The sequence below is a fragment of the Aethalodelphis obliquidens genome, unplaced genomic scaffold (assembly GCF_003676395.1).
Source record: "Aethalodelphis obliquidens isolate GAN/ISIS:26980383/991018 unplaced genomic scaffold, ASM367639v1 scaffold20, whole genome shotgun sequence".
Lineage (NCBI taxonomy): Eukaryota > Metazoa > Chordata > Mammalia > Artiodactyla > Delphinidae > Aethalodelphis > Aethalodelphis obliquidens.
Window position 1 is genome coordinate 18,024,762 of NW_020837964.1, and position 22,592 is coordinate 18,047,353.

The 22,592-nt window shown below is 50.5% G+C and overlaps 1 long non-coding RNA gene across 2 annotated transcripts in view; it reads right to left on the bottom strand.

Annotated features, from left to right (window-relative positions):
* Positions 1 to 652: 652 nt before the first annotated feature.
* Positions 653 to 22,592, bottom strand: part of LOC113627166 (uncharacterized) — a 68,541-nt gene continuing 46,601 nt past the window's right edge. Inside the window, exons 3-5 of one of the 2 annotated variants that reach the window (XR_003435455.1) lie at positions 12,874 to 12,988; positions 11,219 to 11,290; positions 653 to 8,581 (exon numbers count right to left, since the gene is read on the bottom strand). This is a non-coding gene — a long non-coding RNA (uncharacterized LOC113627166). Of the gene's footprint in view, positions 11,291 to 12,873; positions 12,989 to 22,592 lie in introns of both variants that reach the window. The other variant, XR_003435454.1, reaches the window with a different exon arrangement.

Genomic DNA, 22,592 nt, shown 5'->3' on the forward strand with positions numbered 1-22,592 from the left:
GCATAACAATAACTCAGATCCTGGCAGTTTTCACCTGGCTAGGTGCTTTACATACACTATATCAACTGAATTTAACAACCTATGAAGTATTCTTATCCCAATTTTACATGTGAGGAAACAGGTTCAGAGAATTTAAGAAACTTGCCAAGGTCACTCAGCTACCAAGTGTCAGATCCTGGATTCAAGTGGCCTCTTGTCTCAGGCATGCTCTTAACCCTGTGCATATATCCTCCTATGTTACAGTTGAGTTCCCGGTGATCCTGTCCCAAGGGCCCTCCAATGGGTTCTTCTGCCTGCCTCTGACACTGTAGGCTCAGCACAGTTTTTCCCCAGAGCTCATGCCCCTCTGTGGACCACCCACCCACTAGTCTTCAGGCCGGAGCCTGGCTGGCACTGAGACTCACCTGATGATCACTGTGCATGCAGGCCACCACACTGGCACTTTGAACTGTACCACCAAGTTGTTTCCTTATTTCTAATAGATTCAGGGGCTGTTTTCATTAATTAATATGCTAGGGACTCCCCTGGTGGTCCAGTGGGTAAGACTCTGCACTCCCAATGCAGGGGGCCCGGGTTCGATCCCTGGTGGGGGAACTAGACCCCGCATGCATGCCGTAACTAAGAGTCCACATGCTGCAACTAAGAAGCCCATATGCCACAATTAAGGCCTGGTGAAGCCTGAATAAATAAATGAATAAATTTTAAAAATGTTACCCCATTTAACATGCTGTAATGGACATCTTTTCTCCCCCTCTGCCCAACATCCCTTCCCTCATATCTCAGTAACAGCATCCCCTTTCTTTGGGAGAAGTTCTTCTCCCTCTTCTATGAAGGGATGGGAGATGGGGGATTGGAGAAGGGGATGGGAAAGGGGAATGAGAGAGAAAACAAGAAAGAGGATTTTGTCTGTGTGATTCCTACATTAGCTGGACTTGTGTGTGCAGCTCTATCCCCGCTGTTCCATAGTTTGATCACATGCACCAATAATGTCCTTTTTGTCCTATGCTAGTTTAAAATGGCGTCTCTGACTCTTGTAACTAGAGTCCTAGATGATACATTACGCTAACCACCTCCAAACTCAAAACATTCAAAACAGAATAAAGCTACTCACTAGTACAGTTTTTATTAAAATTCTTATTTTGAGGTAATTATAGACTCACAAGAATGTACAAAAAGTAGTACAGAGAGGTTCCATGTACCCAGTATCCAGCTGCCCCCATAATGGCATTTTATGTAACTATAACACATTATCAAAACCAGAGAAGTGATATTGGTACAATACAATTAACTAGTCTACAAACCTTACTTAGATTTTACCTATTTTGCATGTATTTTTTAATGTCCTGAGTGTATAATTCTATGGCACTTTATCATATGTATAGAATAATACAACCATCACCACATTCAAGACACAAAGCTACCATCACCACAAAAGAACTCCCTGTGCTGTCATAGTGATACCTGCCTCGCTCCCTTCTCTAATCCATGACAACCACTGGTCTGTTCTCCATCTCTATACTTTTGTAATTTCTAGAATGTTATATAAATGGAATAATACAGTATGTGACCTTTTGAGACTGGCCTATTTTTCCACTCAGAATAATGCCCTTGAAGTCCATCTAAGTCATTGTGTGTATCAATAGTTGATTTCTTTTTATTGCTGAGTACTATTATATTGTATGGATGTACCAGTTAGTCTCTGGTGCAATCTAATGAAAGTTCTTTCCTCAGACATACAGGGTAGGGAAGGTAGAAAAGGGAAAAACTGGACACTCAGTCCCCCAGACACACATAGTGAGTTGTGAGCATCTGGGGCCTTGTCACAGACACCCCATGGTGACACCTGATAAGGTTTGATCTTGGTCAGTTTCTTGACCATTACTGACCCTGCCAGCCCACCCTCAAGTCAAGCTTGAAGCCTCCACAAGCCCCCAAACTGTTTTAAATTCAACAAAAGTTCACTGAGCACCTACAGCTCAAATTTTCTGAGCCCCTGCTGCTCCAGATTGCCTCACAAAACCTCCCTGGTGGTCTCCAGCCACCCCGAGCCAAGCTGAAGGGACCCACAGACTCTTGGTTCATCTCTGCTGTGGTGACTCAGGCCAGAATCAAGTGATGTTACCTCAGGGACAATGTAGTCCCTGCAAGTAACAAGGGCCAGGGGTCAGGAGACCTCACTTTGGCTCCTGGCTCAGCCATCTGGCTCTCCCAGACAGGTTCTCCTCAGGCCAGTCGCTTGCCTCCTTGTTTATTAAGTCTCCTCATTTGTCAGTTGACGGGATGGGCCCTAGGAGCACCCTAGCATCCCATCTTTGCCCTGACCCTGTGGCCTAGTCTGTTTGATCCCAGGCTCCCCTCATGGGTTTGGAATCATGAAAAATGTCTACTCAAGGAAGGCTCTCCCCAGATACCTCTGTACCCCCTGAGACCAGGATGTTCAATGACCTTGGGATATGGTTGGTTGTGTGGGGAGATTTATCCCATTGGGCCTTCCAAGATGCAAATGGCATCTGAGGGCTCTTGCAGCCAAACAAGGGGCTTTGCTTAGAGATCAGAAAGTAGAAAAAATGAGCGAAGAACAGGATAGAGAAGGAGGGCAGAGAAAGAATGAGGGACTAGAAATGAAACAAGATTACTCTCAAATGATGTTTACTGAATTAACTATGTTTGGATTTGAGAGTTTTTTCCCCATCATGATGAGTGTCTAGAGGCTATTTCTTAATGTCTTTGAGTTTTAAAAATAAACTTGCAAGTTAACTAACTCTCAAATATTCTCGTGGAGGTAGTTTTTGTTCATGGCTAATGTCCTCCAACATTGCAACCAGATACATGAACCCAACGGACCTGGGCTAGCCTGTCAGGGGCCCAGTTACAGAGACATCTGGCTGCCAAGCAGTCTCTCACTCCAGGAAGTCCTTACCTATTCGTGTGCCCAGTTAACTGGGCTGAGTTCATGAAATGAAGGCTTTGCTTTATTATAGACAGTGATGGGGTTTGAGATCAGCTAGGCCAGCTTCTTCATTTTATAGAAGCAATAGAAGCCCAGAGAAGGAAAAGACCCTAATTGGAGAAGGAAGAAAATGGTACAGGAAGGAAAAGATGCATGTGACCGGCTAAAAGAGATTCTTGTTACATTGCAGCATTATGTATATGCATACACACATGTGTGTTTAAAACATTTTAAATTAAAAAATGGTAATAAAAAAATTAGAGCACATTGCCAGATTGGTCTTTGGTCATTTGCATACTTTTCTTCCTTTTTTCCACCAGTTTCTCTTCAGCTCTATTTACAGGACTGCTGTTGTGTGGTCTCCAGCAAGTGTCTTTCCCTCTCTGGGTTTCTATTTCATCTTTAAAATGAAGGATCTGGTTTGGCTGATCCAAAACCCCATTTTATTTTTCTTCCACAACTGCTATGCCTGGCTCAATCGGCAAAAGTGTGACTTGGGTGGAGGTGAGAAAACATTAAAGTCACCTGGGTCCTTCGTCCTTGCCTGGAGCTGATGGCCACAGACCCGCGAGCATTCGCAACACCCTGCTTGGGCGTTCTCCTTACCTCCCTGCCAGAGTCTAGGGATAACTCAGCAGCTGGCTCTGCGGTTACCATGGCTACCCGTCAGGTGGCTTAGCCTCTGTTTCCCCCTAGCGGACATTCCGGACACCTACAGCTTTGTCATTTTTCCCTTGGGCGGCGTGTTCCGCAGGCAGCTCTGTCGAAAGAGGCGGCTTTCGTACAGGCCCCTCTCTGCTAGGCCCCGTCCTGAGCCTTGGCTTCAGCGGGCCCGCTCCCCGTCCCGCCGGTCCAACCATTCCGGCTTCTCTGCCCTGGGGCCATGTTTCTCTGGCTTTGCTGCCCAGGCCCAATAACCCTAACCACCCACCCCTCCCAGCCAGAGTTCTGGGAATAAGAAGGGCTGTTACCCAGGGCACTTCCAGAATCCCTCTAAAAGTGCAAAAGTTCGATGTGATATGAACTAAAACACTCTTCCCTTGGTCAGACTCCACCCTCCGACCCAGCCAACAGCCCTTAATTCAGACCTCAGCTTCTGGAACCGCTTTTCCGGATGGACTTTGTCCATCCTTAGGATGGGATCCCATAGACAGGACAGCCTGGCCAGGATCCAGAGAGGCACCAGTGTAGTCGGGGCACCACCAGAGCTGGGCATGGCAGCTTCAGTTGGGAGATGGGCAGGCATACAGACAAACGAACCCAACATGGGGCTGGGGTGGGCCGTGACAAGGATGGTGGCACAGGGTGTGCTGGGAGCATGCGTGGGGAAGGGGGACTCACCCCAGCCTGAGCCAGAAAAACTTCTTGGGGGATGCGATGTCTCAGTTGAAGCTCCAAGGATGAATAGGCACTGTGGGCTGCAGTAGAGATTTCAGCGATAGTAATAGTGGACTGGGAGGTCTTCAGTGCATGCCTTCCTCAGGGTGTTATTTCTCATCAGGGTCCATGGATCCTGTGTCTCTTCTTTGTCCTCTTCCTCTTCTCACCCTGCCCCTCTCCCTGGGCAATCTCCTCCAGCCCCATGATTATAATCAGCACCGCTTTGCTACATGTGGTCCATTCTACCCTGTCACACGCAGTCCCTTCTACCTGGACTTCCCTTGACTTACATGCCTAGCTGGGGAACCCATCTTTCAAGACCCACCTTGATATTCACTCCTTTTTGGTGCCTTTTCAGAACCAACCTTTCAATCATGCTTTCATTCTACAAACTTCTATTGAGCATCAAGTATTAGGTCCAGAATGTGTCCCTACCCTGTAACTTTCTGTTCACTTGTCTGTCACCCCAACTGACCAGGATCTCCTGAGGGCAGGAGTAGGCAGGACTGTGTCTTTTGTCTTCTTAATCCTCAGGTTTTAAGATTCACTCCCTGAATGAATGGATGGATAGGTGAAATGAATTTAAGTACAGCTTCTCCTTGTAAAACAACCAAAAACACCCCAGTTAGCAGAGCTGGCACTCTCTGACTCCCAGTTCTGTCTCCTGACATTGCCCCAAAAGAATCTGGCCATATGTTATTAAATTAAAGTGAATTAAAATTTTCTTGAAATAACCACAGACTCCCCCACTCCCCTAAGCCTGCAATGACCAGATTACATCTCCTCCAGGCACAGAAGTTTGACATTTCATTGCAAAGTCATTTTCTTCTCATTTCCTTATGTTGCTAAAATATTCTATTTCTCTTCACTTCCCCTTTGTGTTCCCATTACTCACATTTAGTTAAATTTATCTGCTGCCACTTAATCATCTGAGATAGGCTTGCTGGTGTGGACATTCTTAGGGCACTGCCTTCCAGACCATTTGTCTCCTCCGGGGCCACTCCGAAAACAGGACCCAGATCCCTGCCCCAGGGCTTCTGGGCTGACCCTCAGACCCTAGGTTTGTGCCCAAGACAACTCTGACTCGGGTCCTCCCTCCCTCCTACACCTACTGCCTTCCTTTCCCCAGCTTTCTCATCTTCTCTTTCCTGGGGCATGTTTTTCATTCTGCCTCCAATCCTGGCACCTCCTGAAACCCCTTTGGTCACCCTGAGCAAGGGGCCTCACAGTTCAGCTCTCATTGGGCTCCCTGAGTAGGTCCTTAACAGGACAGCATATCCAGCAGGGCAGCCAATGTGGGGGTTGTTTGGTGCCTGCTTGGGACACTGCCACATCCACCATGTTTCTGTGGCTGTCCGGGACACCTTTCTTCTCACCTGCTCACCTACCCTCATAATGTAGGGGTGGGGAGTATTCTTTTCCCTGGAGACAGTTGGCAAAGACCAGGAAGGCAATTTTGGCTTGGAGTGGAATCCCAGTTTCTCTTCTCAATAACTGTGTCACTTAGGGACCTGGGATTGCCCTTGGGACTTAGGGCTTAGAACTGCTTAGGACAGGGGCAGTCAAGGCCCAGTGGCCACAGAGCCCTTTCCTCAGCCCTGGGAGGCAGGATCAGGAGCCCGGGATGGCTGCCATTTACTGGGCATTTGCAGTGTGCTGGGCTCTGTGGGCATATCTGGAGAGTTGGTGCTGTGAATCTCCTCTTCCCAGGAGGATAGTGAAGGATGCTTGCTCCTCACCTCAAGCTTGGGGAAAGGAGCTTCTGTGAGACCACGCAGAAAGCTCAAGACATGTCCTTTGGAGCTTCAGGGACACAGTGAACTGGGGCGACTCATGCCAGAGAAATCCTGATGGCAGGAGACAGGCTGGCCAGATGGCTTAGCAGTGCAGCTAGGAGAGCAGCCGCGTCGGGATCCGCCTGCATGCCCAGAGATCAGGGGGGCAAAGGAGGAGCGAACACTTCCAGAGGATGAGAGGTGGCTGCTGACATGAGAGAGCCAGCATGGGGTTGTCTTATAGCCTGATCAAGAAAGCCTCCAGGAGGAACAAAAAGACATCAGCCAAGGGGTGAAGAAGGGGTCAGTAGGCGATTTAGCTTAGATTTCATCCAGGGGCTATAGGGAAAAGGTAGCGCCATAAGTACATTTAAAGGACAAAGGGAGACAAAGAGAAACTGTTTTATAGTTAGTTCTATTTTATGAGTCATGTTTGTAGGGCTGTGCATAAATTACCTTACTTTTTTCTTTAACGAAATGTACTTCATTCTTGTGGCAATTCAAAACATATTCATCTTTCTAGAACAAGATCGTATCTCCAGTCTACACTCATCTACATTTTCTATGATCTCTGGTTGCATCTAGGTTAAAAAGATCTATTATCTTTATTATTTCTGAAATAGTTTATGCCCTCGAACTCTTATCTCAATTTTCACAGCAACCCTGGAAGGGAAGGGCTCCTGTTAGCCCTGTTCTACTTTTGAGGATCAGAAATTCAGAACAGGGCTCAAGGGTACATAGGAGTAAATGGCAGAGTCAAAGTTTAATTGGAAAAGTCAGGCCTGGTTGGGGTGCCAATAGGGGAGGAGGGGCTTCCCCAGCCCTCCCCCAAATCTCTGTCCCCACCCCCATTATCAAGTATGGGCAGCTGTTGTTTAGATGCCCTCCGAGGAGGTTCTGGGGCAGGGGGGCTTCCTGACAAACGCCAGTGGCCCTGGCTGCCCAGGACCTTGACAAGAGTGCACGAGCCACTCTGTCCCCTGGAGACCCCCATGAAGGAGCCAGAAGGGGGTCTCCTTGGTTAATAGTGGCTCTCAAGCTACTGGATCAAGTGTCATGACTAGAATTAGTGAACCCAGAGTCATGCTTGTGTGAGTTCAGGTTTTGGGGGGAGCAGGAGCCAAGGGTTCATCTGCAGAGAAGGGGGTGCCCAGAGCTAGAAAATGGGTGAGCAGCCCCAGGTCCAGCACCATGGAGGTGCTGCCTGTGACTGGACAGTTCCCAGGAGGCCTGGAGGGCTCTCACATTTGGCTCCAGCTCAGGATTTCCCTGGATCCCTGCAGGGACACAACTCCCCCTTGTAACCTTGGCTGTTGATGGTTCTATTCTGACATCAATACATCCCCAACTAAGAAACTCTAAGAAACTGGATTTCACGAAAAACTTACAATTCCCTGCATGCACTGACCCACACCAGATTCCTCCTTTCTTAATGCCACTTACTTATCACTACTATGTCTCCAAGAATGCTACATACTCCCAAGAAGACCACCAGCCCTGCCTTGGTCCCCTAGCCTCCTTCCTGCCATATTGTTTCTTTGGAATAGATGGAAAAAAATGCGAAGACTGGCCTGAAATCAAGCCCCTTGATTTCACGTGGCTGTTGCTTGCAGTAGGAACAGAATGAAGTCCCATGGGTTTTTCTCAGCCCAACCACATCTGCCCGGCAGGTCAGAGGAGATGCCTGCCAGGGGCTCAGATGCAGCTGACGTCAGACTGGTTCTGAAGGAGGGGTCTTGCATTCCACCCCTTACTGGGACTTCACGGGTGACTTAACGTAACTCTGGTAGAGGCCACATCGAGGGTCCAGGGGGTGTTACTTTGAATCAGAAGCTCCTCTTTCATTTTTTCCAATGAGGAGGTTCCAGCAGGTGTTGAAGAGCCTGAGGCAGTAGAGGGTGAGATGCACTAAGCAGCATGTGTCTGGCATCTAATTTGATTTGACTTGTTTTCCTGGCCATGCGAACCTGCAGCCAGGAATAAAAAGCACAGGCTGCGAGGGTGACAGCTCCCTGCCTTGTGTCCTTAGCTCCCTCCAGCCCGAGGGCTCACTCTACAGCCACAGGGCCATGTGAAGGGAGCATGGCCAAGGACTCCTGCCAGGCATACACAGCATGGCAGATTGGTTTTGATTATGTTTGAAAAGCCCCAGAAAAATCTCTTCCCCAAACTTTCTACAATCAGGCAAGGAGGTGATTTATTAAGCATGGGTCAGACTGGGCCAGCTCTCCTGGTTGGCTAAAATTGGCCTAAAAAATAAATTGTGGTTGTCAGATCCATTAAATTAAATGATTCAAATACTACTGTAGCTGATTAAAGAACTTTATTCAATTTCCTCTTGACCACATGCTCTTCTGTGAGGGCAAGAGAGATACTGTTTCTGGAAGAATTGCAATGTTCGGAGACTGTTGATCTAATCTAATGGATGATGTTTATTAAATATGGTTCCTTCTCCCTTGTTTGATGAAAGGTGAGACTAAAGAGGGAAGGGGAAATGACTTACTGTTTGTTTTACTATGAATGACCCTCCCTCTGCCAGGCCTCTAGGTAGGAGCCTCCACAGTGAACCAAGCTGGGTGGCTGAAGAATTTTTAAGGATCCTTAAAAGACCTCTAGGCAACAATAACAAAGGTCAACAAATGAAACTCAAGCATGAGTAAACAGATAAAAATAATTAATGAATCTGGGACTCTAGCAGACAGTCTAATAGTGGTGCCTGCATCACCCACGGCACTGGTGGGAGAGACAGCCTTGTGCCGGCCCCCTTAGTGCCTTCCCTTCTTGGCCCCACTGATTGGACCAGGAGGGGACCATGACCCAAAGCAACCAATCCAGAGACATATGATGTGCCGTGGCACAAAATAGGTGAGTGAGCTTGGGAACATGAATGAAGAAGTCCAGCAATGAGGCAGTTAGCAGCTGGTGCAGGCACGGAAAGGAGGAAAGGGAGAGGTCAGGAGATGTTCAGATCAATAGTGTGTTCAGATACATGAAAGCAGAAACTAGCGGGAAACAGAAGCTAGGAGACAGGGAAAGGAAACTCAGAGTTAAGGAGATACAAAGGAGCTGTTGGTCAGGAGAGAGAAGAGAGCAAAGCAAGCTCAGAGAGAGACTGTGTGACCCTGGGAGAGACATGGAGAAGAAACCAGTGACCCCAGAGTGGCTCTCACTCTCACCTGCCCTCTGTGCCAGGTTCTGGCCCAGTTTGTGCTCATCTTGAAAACCCCTTCATAAGCTGGTCTAAGCAGGACTCAAAAGAGCCCAGGTGGACACAAGAATCAACAGAAGTATTCAGCGCTGAACAAAAGAGCAGTTCACCATATGGAACATAAGCAATTTTTAGAGGTGATTCATCTAATCAAAGGGATGTGATGAGGCCACACCAGTGGGGAAGGGAATGGCCTTTCGGCCACAGCAAGGAAAGTGGCAGGCACTGGGAAAGAACTGGGTTCGCCTCCTCCGGGGCCACCTGGTCTCCTTTTGACCTTACTCTGGGCTTCTGTCTCTGGAGGAAAGTAGGCCATGCAGATAACAGTCATGGCCTGGCCCTTCCACCCCAGGGCAACAGACAGGGAGCTCACTGAAGGGAAGTTCACTTCTGAATTCTAGATGCCGCCAAGATCTAGTGAAGCAGAGAGACCACAGACGCCTGGGCACCCAGGATCCCGCTGGGGCCCATCGGTATGTGCAGAGCGCACTCATCCCCGGCTCCCTCAGGCCCCTGTGTGGGCTGACCTCTCAGAGTCTGGGATATGGGTTAGATGGTCCCTCCTGGTAATCAAACCTCTCTCATTGCATTTTACAGGGCTGACTTTTGCTGCCATCCCAGTTCAGAGGGCCAGAATCTGGGTTAGTTATCTCCACCTAAATATTAGTGGGGGCTTCCCTTCCACGTCTCCAGATCATCCCACCCTCTGCTGAGACTCATGGGGACAGTCGTCACATGGGACCGGCTGCAGGGAAGTAAGCAAATGCCCAGGGCAAAAAACAGGTGCTATCCTCACTTAATGGTTAGCAGGCAAGTCCTCCCTGAACACCTCGTATGGCCCTGGGCACTGGCGATGGACCAGGGAGGCCAGGAAGGAGCCTACCACCTCCTGTCCACGTGGACAGCACCTTCAGCACCGGCCTCAGGGACTTTCCCTCTGCCTGGAATGCTCCTCTCACTGATAATCACGAGGCTTCCCTTTCTTTAGGTCTCAGCTCAAGTGTCACCTTCTCAAAGAGGTCCACCTGACACCTGATTTAAATAGCCCTCCCTCTCCCCCTTTCCCTGCTATTTTTCCACATGCACTAGCCCACCTGCCATAGAATATTGTCTCATGTTTACTGTCTGTCTCTCTCCCCACTGGAATGTAAACTTAATGTTTTGTGTGTTTTAGTGTCTATTCCCCTGCACCCATAATAGGGCCTGGCTCACAACGGGCATCCAATAAATACTTGTAGGACAAATTAATTTACTGAATGAATTGTTTTAATTTATACTTTGGTTTTTAGCCAGAGCGTATATTTTCCACATGTTGAGAAACAGTCTGGTGCAGTGAGTAAGGCCCTAAGACTCTGGTGCCAGGCTGCGGGGTCAGATACTGGCCCTGCCACTTACTGTATAACCTTGAGCAAGTCACTTAGTCTCCTGTGCTTCAGTTTACTCATCTATGGAATGGGAATACTCCCTAGTAGCTCTGTTGAGAGATCTAAAGGAGCTGATGCATATAAGGGCTTGCAACAGATCCTGCCTATGTAAACATCAGCTTAATGTCTTATTGGGCGTTTGTGTTTCATCTCAAATGCCTCTGTTCCTGTCCTTTGCCCATTTTTATGGGGGTACTTTTCTAGTTGATGGGTAGGTTGTTCAAGCCAGCGCCTTCCTGGGCGTGTGCTGCGCATTCGGGGCTCTCACCGCCTCCAGGGGGCGCCCGGGGCCTGCGGGCGCAGGGGCAGAGAACTCCAGATGGAGCTAAGACCTGGGTACACGTGGGTTCGTCCCCCTCGTGCCAGATCCTCTTCCCGCTCCCCCACCCAAGGATAGTGAGCTGAAGCGGGCACCGGCGCGGGCGGCTCTACGCGTTGTCTGGGGAGCGCAGCCTCCCGGATCGGTCCCGCTTCGACCTACCTTTGTGGGTGAAACCTCGAGCTTCCAAACCGACGTTGGAGGGTTTCACCGCCTACCGCGCCCACAGCGGCCCTGTGGAAGCAAGCGGGGATGCCGGCCCGAGGGTCTCAGAGGACGCCCCCTGCGGGCTGCCTGCATCTCAAGCAAAAGGAAGCCCTGGTTATTTTACTCTGAAGAATTTGTACATTAACACGTCTTCATGGGTGTCTCGGTGTGACCCGAGGAACTAGGGACAGAAGCAGTGGTGGGGTGGGGCGGGCTGGGGGGAGTGGGAGGGAATCCGGGGCCAGGTTTCCAGCCACGCTGTCTAGTAGTGTCACCAGGCAGCAGCTCCCTGCCCAGGCAGGGGCCTTAGATGGCAGCACCTGGGAGTGAGAGATGGCAATGATGAGCTTCAGGGTCCAGAGAGGGAGGTAGTTGGATGGCCACAGTGTCCCAGCTGGAAATGAGGGGACACAAAATCCTCGGGGCTGCTGACCAGAGACCTCCCGGGGGGCAGGGGGCAGAAGATGAGAGAAACACAGACTGCTGGGTGTGGCCAAGACTGTACAGGGTCCAGTCTGGACATGGCAGCCTGGATATGGCAGAAAGTGAGGGGCATGAAGGAAGCTTGTGACCTGGACGGTGGGATGGGTCATTCACACCTCATTAAAGCTACCCAAGATGAAGGCAGGTCTTTGAAGTGGGAAAGGGTGAATCAGGGCCCAGAGCAAGGGCTGGAAAATAGGGGGGCAGCATGAAAGAGCGTCAAAGGCTGGGGGCTTTGTTCAAGGCCACAGGATCCATGGTATCCAGGGGTATAGGGGGGCGGCTGGAGAATGAGCGGCAACCCCCAGCGGCTGTGGGGAAGCTGTGGTGGGAGGGGGCAGGTTAACAAAGCAGATGGAAGAAGAGGCGAGCATGTTTCTATGGGGATGGTGCCTGTGGTGGGAGGATTGCAGAGGGGAGCAGGTGAGGAGATATGAGACTTCACTGGATGGGAGGGTAAGATGGGGCAGCCAAGGGTGTGAGGGTGGGAGGCTGGGCAAGCCCCAAAGCATCACAGGGCCTCTGCATAGAGCCAGGACAGCAGGGGCCTCGCTCATGCTCCAGACCTCAGCGGCTGCTTCATAGGACCCATCTCCTATTAAGAAACCCCTGTACCACAACAGGTTCTTAGAGGGAGGGAGCCCTGGGCTCTCAGCGCACACCCAGGAGCCTCACACGTGAGAAAGCTCCGGAAGCATTTAGTGCTTTAAAAGGTCCACTGCTCGGCATGTTGGCCCCATTAGAGGGAACATTTTATCACAATGCAGGCACAAGTAGGTTGCCTGATGGTAATTGCTTTTCTAACCCATAGAGAAAATGCATCACAAACCCACCACAATTAAGTAAAGTGGTCACATTCCTCTTTTTTTGATTTAGAGCTATTTAGAAATATTAGCAGCTGACTTTGCTTCCAGGTTTTTTCCCCTCAGCTGAACCTTTTTTTTCTTTTGAATCCCATTAAATAATCTAAGTGCTCTAGGAGGGAAGAATGAAAAGATGTTTGCGTTTCCAGCTCTGCAGCCAACCATTGCTCAAATAATACCTTCAATGCGTAACCTGGGAGTTTAATATCCCCAAATATTTATAATTATGCAGAAATAGCCCTAAAAAATGTTTGGCTTACTCACAGCTGGATAATTATCGGCATCCAATGTTCACAAACTCAGAGCTGCTTCTCAAAGTTCGGTGGTGTCCCTCTGCCACCCAAGGCATTCTGGGTATGTGGAATCAGTGGGCAGATCCCTAAAGGGGCAAGGAGATGGCCTGTAGAGCTCCGGCTTTCCCTAGCACCTTGCAGCCCCCTCCCCTGCTAGGCCTGACTTCACTTTTCCTCTCCCAGAGCATGAAATGTCCAGACGTGGAACACAAATGGTGCCCAGCCCCACTGGTCATGAGGAAGAGCCAGTGTTTTGTACAAACACACACAAAAGGAGGACTCAGTCACTCCCAAGAAATCCTTTAGTCAACTCATGGATGAAGTCCCACATCCAGGAGTGTCTCATGGAGTCTCAGGTGCTGCCCGAAAAAGGGTGCCGTGATCAGATAAGCATGGGAAGCTCTGCACACTCTATGGCCCTTTGGAGAGGCACAATGCACACCCTCTATTAATACATGTCCCCTTTCCTATCGTCTCCCCTGCTGCTCTCTCTGCTCCAAGCACATTTCCAGAAGAATATCAAGAAAACTATTTTCCCTGCATAATTACCCACCTCCTCCCCACCCACCTACACACATCTTTCCTGCTTTGAAGTGGCAGCTGCTCTGATTTCTTTAAGTGGACTGCACTCTGCATTTACCAGTCAGGTGGAGTTAAACTGAGGGAGCGCCAGACAGGCTCGGGGGGAGGGACCTCGGCACCAGCCTTCCCCTCACCAGACCTGCTGCCCCTTGGCTTCTCTGTCTGCAATGAGGGCCATTTCCCACCTCCCCTGGGCTGGGGGTGCAAGGCTGTCACTCCCTGAATGGGTCACCAACCAGCTGCCTGGTCTCCTTCCCTTGAACAAGGAACCCTCAGTCGTGTCCTTGCAACCTGATTGGAACTTTCTCTTTAGTGAGATCAGCTAGCATGCTCTCAGCTGGAGGTTACAGAAAACCCAACCCAAACTACAATAGAGTGCGTTGGCTCATGTAACCTCAGAGTCCAGAGGTGGCCGAGGTTCAAGCCGAGCAGGGCACTGGCTCCACAACTCTGGAATTCTCTCAGGCCTGTCTGCCTCTGGCTCTGGACCTCATCCCCAGCCTGGCCACACTCAAGGACACAAATGGGTCAAAGCTGCTCCAAACCCATGTCCCCCATGTCCGTGCTCTGACCATCCGGAAGAGTCAGTAGGTCTTTCTCCAGATGATCAAGAAAACATGTCGCAGGGGCCCTTCAAAAGTTCCCCTGGTCTGGTTGACCCAGCTTGGGTCTGAGGTCCATCTGTTAGCCAATCACTGTGGCCAGGTGGATGGGTGTGCTGACTGGCTTCACTCAATCAAGGCCCACACCTGCAGCTGGGAGAGGCTGGGAAGTCCACAGGCTGCTGGGGGAAGGATGGGCATCCAAATAAAATGTGGAATAGGGCACCAAGGGAAGGGAGAATGGATGTCAGAGGCCCACAACGGCAAACATCCATTTCTCTGGGTAACTTGTAATCGAGTCCCCTCACCTTATCTCTCTGAGAAGCAAATATGAACCTCTTTCTCTGTGCACCTCAATAAAGAGCTTTCCAAGTAGGGACCTTGCCTGTCTTGTGTCCCCGGTGTCTAGAACACTGGCTGGCCAACCAGGTGCTCCACCAGTATTAGTGGGAGGAAGGGATCAAAGGGAGGGAGAAACAAGGAAGCCAACTCCCCACTTGCTTGGTGCATTGGCTCTGGGGCTCTGGGTGAGTGGATGGACTGAGTCAGCCTTGGGATCAATGGAACTGGCTGGCTGGGGGTCCAGAGCCCAGAGTGACACACGCCCTTCTCCACAGGCCTCGCTTCCGAGATGGCCAGGAGGTGGGAGAGCTTTCACCGACCGAACTGTGTGTGCCTGGCATGTAAATATTCCACTACCCAGGTTGCAGGGATAATTCAGTGAAATTCTGGAAGCATTTGTGGAACATCTACTTAGGCCAGGTCCAGGAATGGGCAGTGCAGAGCCCAGAGCACGTGGACAAGGCACAGCTAGTCTATGCCCTGTGGGTGTACAGCCTGATGGATACAGGTCACGACGAAGCCAGCACAAAATCAGTGGGAACTCCATCACCAGAGGTGGGAGGGGCCCCCTCACTGCGTCCTCTGTATCACCTCAGGCCTCTCGCTCAACAGCCAGGATGAGCCCCTAGGTGCCCTCATATAGTTGCTGGGTGTGCTGGACACTTTCCTTTTATAAACACATGATTTGTGACAAATCAATCCAAACCTGCATGTTTTCACCTTAGATGCTAAGGCTTAAAGGAAAGAGCACCTCCCTAATTTTCCTTATGAGGAAGTTGGTACCTTGGACAGAATGTTCAGCTTCCTTGAGAACTCTTATTAGAAAGATGAATAAATTTATTTCTTCAGTAAAATAATCTGTTGCTCCAAGTTTTTGAAAACTGCCTTAATCTCTATGCCTAATTCCAGAGTGGATGTGTGTTCAATGTCAAGGGTCAGTATAGACCCCAGGTCAAGTGTTGGGGCAGCAAGAAGGGATCCTGTGGCCTCGCAAAGCCAGCTCCCATTTGCCAAGAAACAAAAAGAGGAATAAAATAAGAGCCACGTGGAACCCTGTAAAATATGAGATGCAGTAGGGACTTCAATAACCTTCTCATGTAGTATGGAGCATGTCCAACATTTTTGTTGAAACTACCTGGCAGCCCTCCCCTGGGCTGACTCATCCAGTGAGACCCCCTAGAGCCCCTGGGTCTGGGAGTAGCTGCGTCACCTGAAAAGGGGCACTCTTGGGGTTGGGATCCATGGTGTTCGGTGGGAGTCCCCGTTAGTCACCTCTGGAGGGCACTGCTTCTCCCTCCCAAGCTATTCTGATTCAATCATCAGACTGAAATGTATTCATTCACCTTGCAAATGTCTGCTGGGCACATACCATGTTTCAAGTTCTGTTCTATGTGCTGGGTCTGAAATGCTGGGCTGCCTAATTCTCAGGACAGTCACACTGAAAAGGGTCTCCGTGTTCTCCCACCTTTTCTCAGCCCTAATGAGGAGGTGCGGCTGGGAAGAAGTGCCAAGGAAATTTCCAAGCAGGCTTCTCCCTGGGCAGACTGTGTTGCTAGAACACACGTGGGCTTTTCTCACTGACGTGTCAAGCAGGCAAGTGCATACCTGATGCCATCCACGTTCAAGGCTGCCTTACCAGACACTGGGAGAGCATCCCTGAATAAATCTCATAGGCTTTAGTGGGAAGAATCCCCAGTGACTCTCAAGTTCATCTCCCTTGTTTGATGGGTGAACAAACTGAGGCCCAGGGAGGCTGGAGGTTTGCGGAGGAAGCCATTAAAGCAGGATGGGGACAGAGTGGTAAACTGAAAACCGAGTCCTGGACTCCTGATCCCCAGGGCAACATTCCTATCAGATGGATTAATTAGGGAAAAGCCCAATAGTATCTGCTGAGAGCGATGGCACTTGGGTGAACTGCCTGCACAGGGATAACTTCTTTCTGGGCAATATGTCATTTACAAGGGTGACCAACTCTCCTGGTTTGTCCACTACTGAGGGATTTCCCTGAAAGTGGGACTTTCGGTGTAAAAATGGAAAAGGCCCAAATGGGACAATTTAGTCACCCTACATTTAACCCTCTCAAAACCTTATGAAGGGGCTTCCCTGGTGGCACAGTGGTTAAGAACCTGCCTGCCAATGCAGGGGACACAGGTTTGAGCCCTGGTCCGGGAAGATCCCACATGCTGTAGAGCAACTAAGCCCGTGTGCCACAACTACTGAGCCTGTGCTCTCGAGCCCGTGAGCCACAACTACTGAGCCCACATGCCACAACTACTGAAGCCCGCGCACCTAGAGCCTGTGCTCTGCAACAAGAGAAGCCACTGCAATGAGAAACCCATGTACCGCACGAAGAGTAGCCTCCGCTCGATGCAACTAGAGAAAGCCCGCGTGCAGCAACAAAGATCCAACGCAGCCAAAAATAAATAAATACATTTATAAAAAACCAAAACAAAACAAAAAACCTTATGAAGGAGCCACTATTGCTGCTTCCATTTTAAGGATAAGAAAACCAAGGGTTAGAGATGTTTCACGACTTGTTGAAGGTCTCACAGCCAATGAATGACAGAAGCAGCATTGGGACCCAGGAAATTCAACTTCAGAGCCCGCCAGCTTAATCACCAAGTTAAAACAGGGACCTTTCCTAAAAGATGAGGAATCTTGCAAAATTTGGTTTATGAACATATGTTTTTGGGAAACTTTTTTCTGGAAAAAGAGTCTAAGTGCGGCACTCATCAGATTTTTAAAGGGGCTTAGGATCCCATAGAGGCTGAAGAGAAGGTCTGGGGCTGGCATAACAAAGGCTCACACGTCGAGCTAACTTCCCTTCTGCTCTGGAGATCCAAAGGGGCTCACCTGTAAGATCCGGCTTCATGTGCAACCACAGGGAAACATAGACAGTGGGGGCTGTGCAATTCTGGACCGGTCCGGAGGAGTTGTGAAATCGCCTTCCCGGGAAGTGTTTGCAAAGGGGAGAGTCCCCCGTTCAGCTGCCATGACTCAAGCTTGACCTCCACATGGCTCTGGGGGGCTCTGGGGATGTAAGCCCTTGAGGGTCCAATTTGGGGAGGCAGGAAGCAGCTCCAAACTTTACCAGCTCAGCAAGGCCGCTTGCTTCTCCATGTCCTCCCTGCTTTGGTCAGCTCAGCAACTAGCAGGGGGCTTTGGGATTCCACTGGGAAGGGCTTGTCTAGAATACACCATATAAGCTAATATTGATGGGGCAGGTGTTTACAATTTGAAGTACTGTGCTAAATGCTTTATGTGAAAGAAAGAAATTCATTTCTCATCACAGCCTTATGAGGTAGATACTATTATCATCCTCATTTTATAGGATAAACTGAGGCTCAAAGCTGCTAATGGACTTGCTGAGGTCACCCAGGTGGTAAGAACTGGCCCTGGGCTTTGAACCCAGGCAGTCTGATGCCAATCACCCCTCTACCAAACACTTGGCTCTTTGCTTCTCCTGCCATTACAGTCTGTGGCCTGGTCGACTACTCCTGCTCCCCCCCGTTGGGTGCCTAGGGGCACTCTGAATGTCCCTCCCCACAACCTGGTGGAGCCCCTTGGGAGATACTACGGACATCAGCACGGTGACAGAGGTCAGCATACCTACATCAAGGATGGAAAGTGAGAGGAGAGAGAGAGAGAACGAGGCTTCCTCACCCCCACCTGTGTGCCACTCCCGAGGATGAACCTAGAGAAGACAGGACGAAGGGGCCCACAGCTACTCAGCCCTGCGTGGAAGCAGCGGGGCCTCACCTGCAGGAGGAGAAGGAAAGCTCTGGCTCTGGAGAGGAATGGCTCTCAGCCCACCTAGGCGACCCCTGGTCCTTCCTCCCCACTGTGGCTGGGGAGTCGCTTTCCCACACGGCATCCAAATAAACATCCCATAAGCTATGGCTCTTCCTTAGTCCCAAATGATCCCCCGAGCTCCAGACCTGCACATCCAGGGCTTCCACGCAGAGTTCTGTAGTTTGTTTGCTGCACAAGGGTGTGTGGCCAAGGGGACTCATGGGGCTGAGGTCCAGCTGTGCTCAGCTCACCCAACCATGTGCCCTGGTAGGAGGCTACATTTGCCTGAAGGAAAGGATGCCCTTCTCTCATTTGCACAAAGGCACCATATGGGCTGGTGGAGGCCTTACATTTATCTATCTGCCTCCTGACAGTTCCACTTAGTACCTGACAGGCATCTCAAACACTGCAGGACCAAGACTGATCCCTTGATTTCTGCACCCTTCAACCTGCTCCATCCTAGACTTCCCCTTTTCAATGATTGGCACCTCCATTCACCCAGTTACTCACACAAAACACTGGACTCTTCTCCTTTCATTGCCTCTCACATCCAAAGCAGCAGCAAGTCCTTCAGCTCCACCTTCAAGCTGGCCAGCTCCCCTGTCCTCCATAGCTCCCATCCAGGAAAAAGACCATCGTCTTTTGCCTGGACTGGTGCAGTAGACACCTATCATTTCACTGCCCTGCTTCAAACCCCCTGGGGGATTCCCCACATTCTTAGCAAGCTAACATCCAAACTTCTCACAGTGGCTTACAGATGCCTACAGAGTGTGGGCTCCACACTCACCCCCAAATCCCCAACAGAAGGGAGCTGGCCTGGGGTCTTCATAAAGGGATCCTGCCCAAGAGAGCTTCCTTCCAGGTGAGGGACAGTGACAGAAAGAGGCTGGTGTAGGTCACGAGCAGCCACTTGAGGAGGTGAACCCCATGCCAGAGAACTGTATTTGGAGGTTCCCAGTGGGGAGGGCATGAAGAGGAGCTCTGAGGAACCGATAAGAGTGCCCAGCTGATAAAGATCCAGAAGTTATACATCAGTCACGAAGAAGGCCAGGATGTCAGGTCCCAGATCCAGAGTCAAGAAAGTCCTTCTTAGGTCTCTTGCTTCTCTCTCCATCTCGCTCCCCAGCCCTAGTCCCTCCCCAAAGAGATGCACAACGCAGCAGCTAGGAAATGGAGGGTGAGCTGGAGCAAGAAAGAAAAGACAGGCATACCACAACCTCCTGTCCCCATTGCAGGCTTCTGTGGTGAGGTAGGAAGGGGTTTAAATAGGATAGATATTTGATTATGTGAGGGTGGCTGGAAAAGATATGGAGTGTGCTTGAGAGCTTTTCCAACAGATGGAGGTGAGACTAGAGAGAAGAGGGGTTTACAGAGGCCAAATCCAGCTCATTTTATAAACTGCATACAGGACAGTTGGAGATAGAAAGTACAAGCCATGTCCAAGGAACAATTCATTCCATGCAGCTCTTATATGGAATATGCTGGGGACAGTTGTGGGAATGGTGATGAGTAGCAGGCAGGGACAGATCACACTGATCTAACAGGTCAGGTCAAGTAATCTGAAACTTACCCTGAGGACAGTAGGGAGCCATAGATGGTTGTAGGCAGGCAGTGCCATGCTCTGATTCATATGTTCTGAAGGTTATTCTGAGTGTGGAGATGGTCTGGAGGGGTCAAAACAGATGTCTATAGCCTGAACAAGGTCAAAGGAGGTGGAACTGGCAAGGAGCAGGTGGACTGGTGAGAAATTAAGGAAATGAAACTGGCAGCACATGCTATCTTGGTCCTAGGGTCCCTTGCTACACCAATGAGTCACTGAGGCCTCATGGGAGGAAATGAGCATCTACTGCATGCAGGCCCCAGACTGGGTCTTCCCATCTGTTCTCCCACCCAGTCCTCAAATGCCCCTTGAGGTGGGGATCATCATCCTCACGTGGCCAGTGAGGGGACTGGCTCAGAGAAGCCCAGTGACTTGTTGGAGGCCATACATCTGGGTAGTGAAGCAGCCAGGACTGGCCTCACTGCCACTGCCTTGAGGTGGAGATCCTTCCTTTCCTGCCACTCACAGGGGGAGGGCAGTCTCAGGTGACCAACTGTCCCACTGTCTATTCACAGAAGGACAGAGCAGGGCCAGGGCAGGTCTGAGCCACAGGGGACTGCAAAGTGCCAGGCAGGGTTCTAAATGTTTCCCACTTAACTCATTTAACTTTCTCAGTGGTCCTTGGTGTAAGTTACTGTTATTATCTACATTTTACAGATGAGTAAACAGAGGAACAGAGAGATTCTGTAACTTGCCTAAGATCACACAACACCTGGTAACTGGCCAGGCTGGGGCTTGAACGCGGGTGGTCTGACTCAAGTACACAACAGCGTCCCCACAGCCACCCATCCCTCCAAAGCCCCTCCGGAGTCCTCCGCTGCCTGTATCCTCTCCCCAGCTTTCCTACTTCACAAGATGCTCCTACTCCCCTAGCAACTGCCTCGACTTGCTCAAGTGCCTCAGGCAGGGGCCTATGGATGGACCTTCCCTGTCTACTTGGCCTGAGGGGAGTCAAGCCAGACCTCTGGGGTGGAGAATGAGCACCCCTGCAGGCATGACCCACAGGAGGTCAGATGAGGGCTGAGACCTGGGCCCACTGGCGCCCCTCCCACCACAGCCTCGCCATGTGCACAGACCACAGACCACAGAGACACCGAGCCCTTTGTTCCACCCAGCTTAAAATAAGTCAAGCCTTGCTCCACAGTGAGAAATGCCAGGCCAGGCCACCCTCCTAAAATGGACTCCTGCATAGAGAGCTCTGTGGCTGCAACTCAGTGACCCACTATGATCACCTTAACTCCTGCCTCTCCATGGGGGACTGCTGGACAGTTCCCATTCTAGATAGGATCGCTCTTCTCATCTTGGCCTGGTCACTCTGGGCTCCTCTCCCTCCAGTGGGAGTAGTAACTACAAAAAAGGGGGGAGAAAAAAAAAAAGAAACCAGGGGCTTCCCTGGTGGCGCAGTGGTTGAGAGTCCGCCTGCCGATGCAGGGGACACGGGTTCGTGCCCCGGTCCGGGAAGATCCCACATGCCGTGGAGCGGCTGGGCTCGTGAGCCATGGCCGCTGAGGCTGCGCGTCCGGAGCCTGTGCTCCGCAATGGGAGAGGCCACAACAGTGAGAGGCCCGCGTACCACAAAAAAAAAAAGGGGGGGGTGGGGAGGGGCAGTGGTTCCCTGGGCTCCAAAAGGCACGGGGACAGGGGTCTTGGGCCCTAGGGCAGGCCAGAACTGGGCCTCAGCCTCTCCTGCTTTTGCTCCTAAGCTGTCCATTGGCATCTCTAAGGAGACTGTGCATCCCAGCCCACCAGGAGGCTAAGCCAGCTTGTTACCCCATTTTAAAGGTAAGGCCTAGAGAGGTAGGACCTACCCAAGGATGGCCAGGGAGCCAATAGGAAAGCAAGAGTTCAAGCTCCAGCCAGTTCCTATAGGTGCGGGCGCCCTGCCCCATGAACACCCCATAACCATGCCGGAGAGAGGCCATGTCTTGTTCTGACGCCCTAGGACACCCCAGCCATGCCACCAAGGCAGTGAACACAAAGCCTGCCATTCTCCCTGGCAGTTTTTCCTAACCACAACACCACGATTTTCCCTGTCATTTATTTTTCCACTCATACACATGAAGAGAACATAAAGAAAATATAATAAAAGAGCTCCTCAATTAGGGATGGTCCACAATGGCAAAGAAGTTTAACTATAAATAGAAGACATCTGACCTCTCCAAAATGCCTCTGGGATGGTCTGATTAGGCAGAGGCTTGCACCCTCTAATTAAGCAGCCCCTCCATCCTACCTCGGGCCGTGGGAGGCAGCTGGGTGGGGGGCACCTATGGGGCATGTTGCACAGACACACTTTTGGGGCGGGGGTTTTGGCAACCATCTATTGTGCTCATTTCCTCTGCTAGGGCAGGAGGCTGAGGGTAGATCTGGGGGCAGATTGTGGACAGGGGTCACTTTAGCTTGGACAAGATGCCTGGCCACTCTCTCAGGACACATTCTTAGACATGGACGATGGATGTTCAAGGGGATTCAGAAGCAGCTGGTTTAGCACCCTTGACAGCTGATCTTCCTTGGGTATTTACCAGGCCCAGCACACCCCGCACATGATCTCATTTAATCCTCACAAGAACTCTGTGCCATAGTATTATGATTGCCTTATTTTACAGATGAGGCACAGAGAGGTTAAGCAACTTGCCCAGGGTCACACAGCAAGTAAGAGGTAGAGACAGCGTTTGAACCCAGGAAGCTGTCTCCAGTGCCTGGGGGTCTAACCACAACATGACACTGCTTCCCCGAGAGGGCTGGGGAAAAGACCTATGTCAGTTTGGAGAGGGG